This window comes from Athene noctua, chromosome 27 (assembly GCF_965140245.1).
Source record: "Athene noctua chromosome 27, bAthNoc1.hap1.1, whole genome shotgun sequence".
NCBI lineage: Eukaryota > Metazoa > Chordata > Aves > Strigiformes > Strigidae > Athene > Athene noctua.
The window spans coordinates 5396616-5406743 of NC_134063.1; the positions used below are offsets into that span (position 1 = coordinate 5396616).

Here is a 10128-nt window from a genome sequence, read left to right on the forward strand (position 1 = left end):
CCCCACGGATTCGGGGAAGCTGTGCTACCTCGAGAGCAAAGGTACCAAAATAAACAGCATCTCCCTGAACGCTAAATACACAGAACAAGGAATGACTTGCTTTTCTTTCTTTCTTTTAACTGAGAACAAGTAGGGAGAGTTGGAATAGCTGGGAGTGTTATAAATGATGACATGCCTTTGAACTAGCAGCTGGGTGAATGTCTCATCCCACGCTGTCTATGTTCATGCTCCCCTGTCATCTGCTTGCGAGGGCTAATAGAGATAAAACAATCCAAGGATGGATTTCCAGGCAGAACCGTTCTGCCAGGTGTCTCCTCACGCTGTAGCAAGAGACTTAAAAAAAAGGAGAGGGGGACAGTGCCAAAAACTATCTGGTGAAGTCAAGGGATTTAACACATGGGGTAAATCTGAGGCCTTGGGAAGGAGGAAATGGTTGGCTTGACCTCGCGCAGCAAAGGAACGTGCTGCCATCAAAGCCTCCCAAATCCTGCCCCAAAGAGGCATGGAAAATGTATGGCTTGTGTCAGAGGGTGAGCTTGGGTGCTGACAGATGACTCTGCAGTGCTGCGGTCCCACCTGGCTGGAGGGACCATCTGTGGCTACAGAAACATCATTTGCTTTATGTCTTGCAAAGACCTTTTTGAAGACTTGAATAAATATTTGCACGATTGTGCTCCTCGGGCACCACGTACCCACTCTAATTAGATATAATGTGTTTCATGGAGCTCTCACTCCTGCAGTGGGAATCCCAACTGTGGGTGCAGACGCTGGATCCCACCAAATCTGCCTGGTTGTGCTACTGGGGCAACAGGAGGGGCAGATCTGCCTCTGTCAGTCTCTAGGTCCCATGTCCTGGCATCCTGCTCATCACCAGGCAGTGAATTTGCCCGGGGAAAATTACTGATTTCACTGGGACCTGAGGATGCTCAGCCCCTGGCAGGGCCGCTGGATGACACTGGTTGCACTGTCTCCATGGGAGAAGGCAGTTGGTTCAAGCCTGGGAAAAGCAGCGTAACGGTGCCAGGAGGAAAATGGGTGGAGAAACCAGCAAGAGAGAGCTCAGAGCTGAGCTGTGCGCAGGGAAAGTCAAAGCAAGGTGAGCAGGGAGGCTTTGGTGGTGCAGGGGTGCTGCTCTGGGCTTGCTGGAGTGGCAGGGGAGTGCCCAGCTGTCACAGCAGCATTGGGCAGTGCTATTTAGACCAGAGCTTTCCTGGAAAGGTCAGGTTAAGATGAAGATTTTTATATCTATTTCACTGACCAAAGCAAACTCATTTCATACACTAATTAAATGGATGTCGCTCAGCCACTGCTATTGCTAGAATTATTTTTCTTGTTCCAGTGATGAATATGGCCAATTAAATCAACAGTATCTCTTTTCTTGCATTCATTTGGAGGAGAACAAGACCAAGCTGGCAGCAGAAAGGGTTTTCAAATCCAATGGGCAAAATGCTTGGAGTCTCCCCCTTTGGACTGTAGGGCTCTGGTGAGGTGCTCGGTGCCACAGACAGATGCTGCCTGTGTGTACTTTGTTCCCCCTTTCCCTTCTTAATCAAAATCTCCATCTTAAGCCTTGTGTTAGCCTGCCTCCAGTCTCTCTGATTTCTACCTACTGACCTTCAATTTATCTCTGTGCCAGCCTGTGGTGCAACTCCTTACAGTGCTGCACAGGAGCTGCACACTCGGTCCTGTAATGGGCTGGGAGCATCTGGCCCCTCTAATCACCTGTTCTGACGGAGCCAGGGCTTCCCACAGCCCCAGACTTGAAGTTTAACAAGGTTGAGCCCTGAGGGATAATCTTTGCTGTCCATCTGAAGAGGGTGGATGGTTTTCCTTAGAAGGTCTTAAAAAGTGTCAGCAGGGAGAATCAGAAAGATGATGAGGTTTCATCATATGAAGAGGTGTAGAAAAGACACTGTTCCTGTTAGACCAGCTCTGTGCTGCTCAAGGTGGTCTGGATTGATGCGCTGCTCCTGCTTATCTGGGTAAATGCTGTGCTGATGAATGAGGCCAGAGTTGCTTATCAAAATCAATCAGGACTCCAGTTAATTAGGGCAGTCAGGGCCAGGTCAGCTTTTTCTCTCTTTCCCCCAGCCTTGTGGTAGAGGGGCACAAAGGTCAGAAGAAAAAAATTGGCTCAGATCTCCAGCCTTAGACTACTACAGTAGTTTGCACTTAGTCAATAAACAGGAGTAATAAGGAGATGCTTTGTGGAATGGGTAAATAGGGAGTCTGGGATATGCCCCCATTCTCCAAACACCTCTGTTCCCTACCTATAAAGTGGTGATTTCTCATCCACATTCCCCTGCTTTCTCTCTCAGGAGACCTTTGGGTTTCATTCACACAGAAATGAGTTGCATCAGACACATTTTTCCAAGGTACTTCCCTCCTTGTATTGCCAAGCTCCGGGCTAGCTGCCCTCTCTGGGCATGGGAGGGCAGGGTCGCTCTCCCACAGACGGGGCAAGGGCAGTGAAGGCACAGAATGGTCTTCCAAGAGGTGATGTTGCTGCTACTTCTCTGCAGAGGCTCTTCAAAGCCTGGTTCAGTCTCCCTGGCTGTTTCTCTGTTCCTTCCTCCAGACTCTCAGACTTCTCTACAGAGCTGTTCACACCTCCTTATTTCTGGGAGATAAAAAGACACTTGTCTGAGTCAGCAGAAGACAACTTTTAATTTTATTTGTTTTTTGTTTTAGGAGCACTGTCACATACTGGTCTTGGCTCTTCAGGCAGGAGATGCCTCCATGGAGGATGCTTCCCAACACCTACGATGCCAGGCCAGTGGTACAAAGGTTCCCTCCTTCCCAGTGCTGCTGTGGCTAGTAGGATTTGACACCGGCGAGGCTTTTTACCCTGTTAATACAGAATTTCTGAAATTTCTGGAGTAGCATCTCTGCTGATTTCAAGACAGGGGAGAGATTTGTGGAGAAAGAATGTTTTTGGGTCAGGGAAGGAGTCTTGTACCTGATCACGCCTCATCTCTTTAAGGGAGGTGTGGAATCAATCTTTGTGATTAAGCGAGAGAGCAGGTAGCTTGAAGCCTCTGAGACTTTGCAGTCTGCTCAGGTCTTGGTGCAGCTGCAATGGGAAGAGCTGGATCTTTATTTTCCGAGTATGTCTGAAAGGGAAAAGTACAAAAGAGCAGAATTGTTCTGGTGCAAAACCAGACATGGAGGAAAAGTGTGATAACAAGAAAGAAACAGGAGCAATACAGCAGAGCTGAATCTTGCTCCTTGCTACGTCAGCATGGGATTGTCATGTATTTCCATCAGGGTAAGGTGCTGGTGTTCCCACTATGGGCTGGTCAGGCCTGGCGTTGCCAGCTGTAAGCATCTGTGCTGCAGCAGCAGCGGGTGCAACCAAGGCTGTGCGTGAGCTCAGAGCTGCTACACTAGAAGCGGATTTGGTGAGTCAAGCTACTTTTTTTTTTTTTTTTTCAAAGCACTGATCCCATTTCCTTGTATTCTTAAGTAGCTTCAATCCATCTTACTGCATTACAGAAACTGTTGATTGTTCTACTGTAGTGACTAATAACCAGCCATACTCTGCAGATTACCCCAGGGAGCTGGATGCCTGGCTTAGCTGTACCAGGCTGCCTGTGTGCAAAGACACCCTGGGGTAACCTGAGTTCTTAAGGCACACATGAAGCTTTCCATGAGCAGGAGAGAAAGGGGAACATCACGGGGTGGGGACAAGAGGCAGAAGGAGATGGGTTGGTGGGAGGGAAAACTGGGCATCAGAACCTGGTGTGGGAAATCTTGACCTGGAAAAGGAGGCTGCTGAGGAATAGACTTGTATGAAGGAAGGAACAGTTTGGTCCTAAGATCTATAAAGGACCAACTGTCTGTCCCCGTGTGCTTAAGATGTCTGGGGAAGAACAGGGGAGTTGGGTAGTGAAGCTGCTTGTGCCTAAAGCTCCCCGAAGCCCACTGCTCCTGTGTGAGCCCTGAGAGGGAGATGGAGCACAACTGCCAGAGCCAGTCCCCATCCCTGCTGCAAGGGGGACCGGCAGGCTTGAAATGCTGGTGGGCATGGACATCTGTGAGGAAGGTCCTTTTGTTGAAATGGAAGCACGTAATACCTACCTTGTGAAAAAAAAAACAACAAACAAAACCCTCCTGCAATGCGATGGTGTGAGAAGTAGGCAGTATGGCCCAAGGAGGGAAGAAGATTTCCATGCATGTTGGAACCTTTGGGTAGCAGAGGCTCCTGGCTCTGTGAGCAGGCATATTCTATCCTTCATCTCCATCCCGGATGGATTTTGGAGATCACAGGTGAGGCTCTCTGCTGCCGTAATGCTATTGATATCAACTGGGTTGTGCTGAAGGGAAGTTGGCGGTCTCCTTTTTAATTACAGTGTGTATTAGACTTGAGTCTTCGAGGTTGAAATTCCTACTTTTGGCCTGCGCAGCGTCTATAGATCACTCAAATCTCACTTAAACCCTCAAAGTAGTTCTTTAAATGTTGTTGTCGAGGCTTAGTGCCGGCTCTCTGGGGAAAATGTCTCCACTGGATGGTTGCCCAAAGGCTGCACATGGGGTAATCAGCCACCCTAATTGCTCCCAGTGATCTATAGCATTGACGTTCTGGTGGTGAAGTCAATAGTTCCCGGCGCTGGATCATCAGCTGCTTCCCTCTGGGTCACAGTCTGGTGAGTCTCCCAGCAATATACTGAACCATGTTTGGGCAGAAAAAACCTGCAATAAAATGTGCAAGAAACTGCAAAGACCCCCCAGATAAATGAGATCTGTTAAGTCGTTTTTTGAGGTTGTGCTGGAACCTGGTTATTGCTTAATAGAGTATGTGCAGTGGAGCTTGGTTTATGGGGTAGGAGCATGTTAAAGCCCCCAGGGGGGCTCCTGGCAGCTCATTTAAGCACAATGTTTGGGTGCTTCCCCAAGGCAGAGATTATCAGTGGAGCTTTGCCCTGTGTGGGTTGTACTGGTGCTTCCAGCCAGCACCGGTGCTCTGATTAAAAATGCCCCTGTTGGATCATCCTTGGCTCTTCCCTCATTAGGGCTTTCTGATGGGTTCATTAAGACTTTGGCTGCTCCTCCAAGCCGTTCCTGGCTGGACCCATGGGACTGCATTCATCTTCTCCCTCACCCCCAGTTAATCTTTTTCTGCACAGCATTTGTCTGAAATATTTCTATTTATCCTTTTTCTGGCATGAGATTGAAACTCTGCAGATACCTCTTCCCTTCTGCTTGAGCTCTGGGACACGGAGAAATCAGGGCTCCTTTCCCAGTAGCTGCTGTCTTCTCATCTCTTGCCTCCTCTGTGTGGTTTGGTGACAGATTCACTGCCATTACAGCATCTCTGCAGAAGCCATGAATCCTCCTGTAAGATTTGCCCGTACCACCTTCCAGCGTGGCCTTTTCCAGACCTCATCTCCCTCTGCTTCCCTTAACTTCTCTCCTGGTTCCCAGCCAAACTGCAACAGTGTCCCCGAGCTGCTGTAGGACATACAGCTCCATCACTGTCCCCACAATCAACAGCTCTGACCCAGCAGGACCCAGACCCCTCGCTCTCCTTTCCCCTCTTGTGTATTGTCTGTTGTAGTTTATTTTAAACGCTGGGATAGTGCTACCTCTAGAGAAGTTAATAATCCTCATTCAGGCTACGAGGGCTGCATGTCCCACCCTGGCAATAAGCTAACCTCGCTGCGTTAGGAGTGCCATTAATGCTGATGGAGGGTAGTGGATCTGACAGCTCTAGGGCTGGAGGTCGGGTTTGCTGTGGCACACATTTCAGATTTTCAGTGCAATAGGCTTTGATAACATTAAACGGAGTGAAGAGCTTCTCTCTTACCCAGGTTCTGTTCCTTTTTTCCTCTCTTCTTTTAAATTAAGGCAATGCAGTGTTGCATTGTAAGAAGGATCTATTTTTCTACTGACCCATTTCAGTAAAAATTCAGCCCATCTAGAGCATGTGCTGCTTTTGAAGATGGAAAGAAATTCATAGATATTAAGGGCACTATGATCATCTCATCTCACCTCATGCATAATACAGCCTGGAGAATTCCCCCCAGGACTCTCCTCTCAAGCCCAGCACTCTGCAGCTGGATGACACTGTGGCTTTTTGTGTGATTATCCAGAACCATCTCAAGGTCTGGCTCAGGGGTCTTGTTCAATCACTTCTCCTTCATCAGTAGGATGCAAGACACTTGCTGTGGGAGACAGCAGCCTGTTTTGGCCCATCATGCCACCAGCACGCAGAAAATACTGGCTCTTCAGCCTGCTCCCTGCGTGTTTGCAGCATCTGTGCTTTTTCAGACCTTGGTTAAGGGAGAATGAGGGCGGTGAGAGTGTGCCGAGACACTGGGAGTGCTACCAGTGTGTTTCCTTTGATTCCTTCCCTTTGAGGACCTGGGGTCACGCGTCTCAGTGGGCGCTATGGACCCAGGGGAGCTTTCAGATCAACTCCAGCTGCCCAGCAGTGGGTAAAGAAGCCATTTGTACAACTCAGCTAAGCCAGACCTGTCTTCAAGTTGCTGACAGGAGAGTTACCTCCAGAAGGCAATCAAAGTCACCTAAACGAACAGCTGATCACCACCCGAAGGACCTGTCTTCTTCCTCAGATGGAAACAACTGCCTTTGCCTTCTCAGAGCACCCTGAGGGGCCTTGTTCTGCAGTGGAAGTAATTTATGGCTTCCAGGAGGCTGCACACCCTGCAGAGGAGGGCAGTTTTCTTGTGAACTGACTTAAAAATAATTTTTCCCCATTTGTTCCATAAACGAAGTAAAACAGCTCAGTCTGAGGACTTGCAGAAAGACTTGTTTCCATCAAGTCCTTGGAAATGCTGTCATGTTTCATTCCAGGAAAAATTGGTTTGAAACTTCTCCACTGCCAAAAGAAATTCTCAAATTGCAGCTTCCTTTCTTCCTCCCACCTGAAGCTGTCTGGGTTTCCCTGGGGCAGGAGTGATGGATTCATGTCCACCCTGTCAATGGCCATCGTTTATATTCATGTACCTTTTCTCAGCCCTTTCTAAGATACAGATATCTTAAAGATACCCGAGTAATCTAGGTGCTGATATTTTCAAAAGTCACCAAGGTTTCTGTGTTGCAGAGACCACGCTTCTGAGTTATGCCACGTGATGTTTTCAGATGTTCTTTTAAACTCTTGGCCTTTTGAGTCTTAATGTAACCACTCAGAAAGAAAATACTCCAAGGCACTAGTCTTATTTGCTGGCCGTAGTTGTGTCATCTTGCTGCATGGTCCTAATAGAGTGATCAGATGGCAGCCCACTTCTTGGATGCTGCCTGTAAGAAATAGGATGGTTTACATTTAGAGGAGAGGCTTTGATTTGGGAGTTCAGCCTTTGTACAGCTGTGCAGGTTTGATGTCTTGGTCACGTTAAGAGCTGTTCACTTCCTTAATTTTTGGCATTTACTAAAGAGGTTTTATGCTTTTCTTTTATACGAGATTAAATGCTAATAGTGGTTTTGTGAGTGTTCCAGCTCTGTATCCCCATATGCAGTTTGGGACTTGGCTGGCTGCCCCCTCTGCAGTGGGTGTTAGAGCCACCCGTACCAGCCTGGGGAGCTAGTGCTGATTTCTGCTCGTGCTCTCCCTTCAAGCAGGATTGGAAATGTAGTCAGCCGTAATATGTCTATACCTGGTGTATCTAGAGAAGAGACGAAGATCTGTTTGCATCATGTTAGTACATAAATCCAGCTCCCCTTAAGGTGCTTAGGCACATTTGGATAATGACCTGGAACAACCTAGGTAGCAGGAGGTTACATGTACCTGTCACGTCAGCCTCTGTGAGCGTGTGAGATTGCCAGCCAGCAGGCAAAAGCAGCCAATTACGCCACGCTCAGAAGCATTTCATTCTTTTTTTCCATCTACCCAGCTCCACAAAGTGAATCCTGCTGTAAAGACCTCTACCTCCTGCTGGCATCACCTCCTGTCTGAGGAGATAGTGTTTAAAGTGCCCTCAATATTTCCAGCGCAGTTTTTCTGCTGGTGTAGTTAAAGGCCACGCTGTCCTCTGCAGTACCCTGATGCTCGGGGACAGCGTGTGTCAGTGCGCTGGGTGATGAGGGGGTGCTGGGGCCTTGTGGGCTCTGTTCTCACTGCTGATGAAAAAGGGGAGTTGCTTCCTCTTTAGGCTTTAGTGCCCCATATTTTTTTCCCTCTTTCTATTTGCCAGGCTAGGGAATGGTTCTTGCTGGCTGCAATACCTGGGGGACAGTTCTCACCAGGGATTTCTGGGCACTCCCCTTAAGTAACACTGGGAAGCCAGATTCTGTGTGTTTGTGTGTGTGTCTGTGTGTCCGTGCACATGTAATTTGGGAGGGAATTGAGGAAGCATCCAAGCAGATGTAAACCAGCTCCCATACCAAATGTTCTTAAATCCCTGTTTCCCTCCTCCTTTTTGCTTCTCCCCTGTTGCTCTGGCTCAAGGAGCTTTTGATATTTCCAGACAAGATTTCATGCCTTTTCTTTTTTTCATTTTGGGGACCAGGGGAGGGGAGCCAAAGCTGCAGTGTTAATTGCTTCCCAATAAAAGCTAGCCTGGAGCAAGAGCTGAAAGAAAGCACAGGGGAGATTTCCCTTGGTTTAATGATAACTTATCCTGGTCACAGCTCAAATGAAGCTGTTCTCCAGTGCATCAAACCCTTCCCTTTCCTCTGTGCTCTCATCATATTTCTTCTCTCCGACATGTTCGTCTTCTTGCCTTTCTCCAAATGTTTTGTCTTCATGGTCCTGTTTCAACTTGTTCACACCTTCACCAGCCTGCTCCGGCGGGATGTCACCTTGTCCATAGGTGTTCACCAGCTGCTTGAGGAGGGACGTGTCTTCTTCCTGGCCTGGGTGAGGAACCGGGTGTCAATGCAGGCACTGTGGTAAGCATGGGAACAGGACAGGATCTTCAGGAGGTTCCCTTCCTTGTACACTGCCATGCAAATCACACAGGTCTCATATTTGTATCCCTGTTTGCATATGTGAAGCTTTGTCTCGTGAGTGCTCTTGTACCAGCTTAAGCCAACCATAATTGAGTTGACAGTGGCATAATGACATAGTATATCTCCCTGAAATCCTGCATGATTAAAGTTTCCTGCAGCATTTCAGCATTATCTTGACAAAGACTCAAATAGAAATAGCATTTGGGTGGTAGAAATCTGATTGTGTGGCCCATTCTCACGTTGCAAAGGCCCTTGCAAGTGGAGGAGAACTGTTGTCCAGTAAAGAGTGATGGTATCCTAATCACCTGCTGGATTTCTTTGTCGTCAGCCACCACGGTAATGAGTTGCTCTGAATCCACATTATACACAACGGCCATACAGTATCCAGCCTGCTGGGCATGGTGCTGGGCACCTTCTGGACAAAAGAGAAATCATACCCCTGTATTAGTGCAATATATCTCTCAGAGGCCTTTTTCTGGTGCTGGAGGATTGCATGGCAAGCATTTGGTGGTATCATCCTCATTAAATACCCTGTCAGCCCTTCTGACGGGGGTCATGGCCCAAAGCATGCAGGCTGGGCTTTAAAATAAACACACAGAGAGCTGTCATTGTAAGCCTTGTAACCAAAGACTTCTGCAAGAGCAGCATCGTAGAAGGCAGCAGCATCCACAGAGTGAAGAAGTTGAAGCCAAAGATTCATGCTGAATGCAGTTGGGTATCTCTGAACACAAATTTCCAGCCTAGTACCAAAGGAAAAGTGTAAGAAACAATCACAGGGGTTTCTCACCATACCATGACTTGGAGCCACAGCAGGATGGAGATCTGTGGGTTTTCTGTAGGTTTGGAGGTTCCCAGGATAAGACTCATGTCTCTTTTGTCTGCAGCTGCTAAGCGACACCCTTACATCATCTCTGCAGATCTGTGACATCACCCAGTGACTGTTTCTCAAGGCTGGGTCATGTAACATTGCTGCCAACCTGCTTCAATCTCTATTCCCCTTCCTTTTTGTTCTGCTCCTTGCACGTATCTTCTGGTTTCGCCTCCCTCTGGGTGCCAACCCTCTCTCATTTTGCCAGTGATGTGCAGACAGGATAAATGAGCCTCCTCATCATCTACGTGCCCGCTGCAGACTGGAATGTTTCATGCTGGTGGCCAAAGCAATTCCTGGAAAATGTGGCAGAGTGGGAACAAGCTGTTAGGAACACTCTAGAACACTAG

The 10128-nt window shown here is 48.0% G+C and overlaps 1 pseudogene; it reads right to left on the reverse strand.

Annotated features, from left to right (window-relative positions):
• Positions 1–8590: 8590 nt before the first annotated feature.
• On the reverse strand, positions 8591–9610 carry LOC141970816 (E3 ubiquitin-protein ligase RNF167-like; annotated as a pseudogene).
• Positions 9611–10128: the final 518 nt, after the last annotated feature.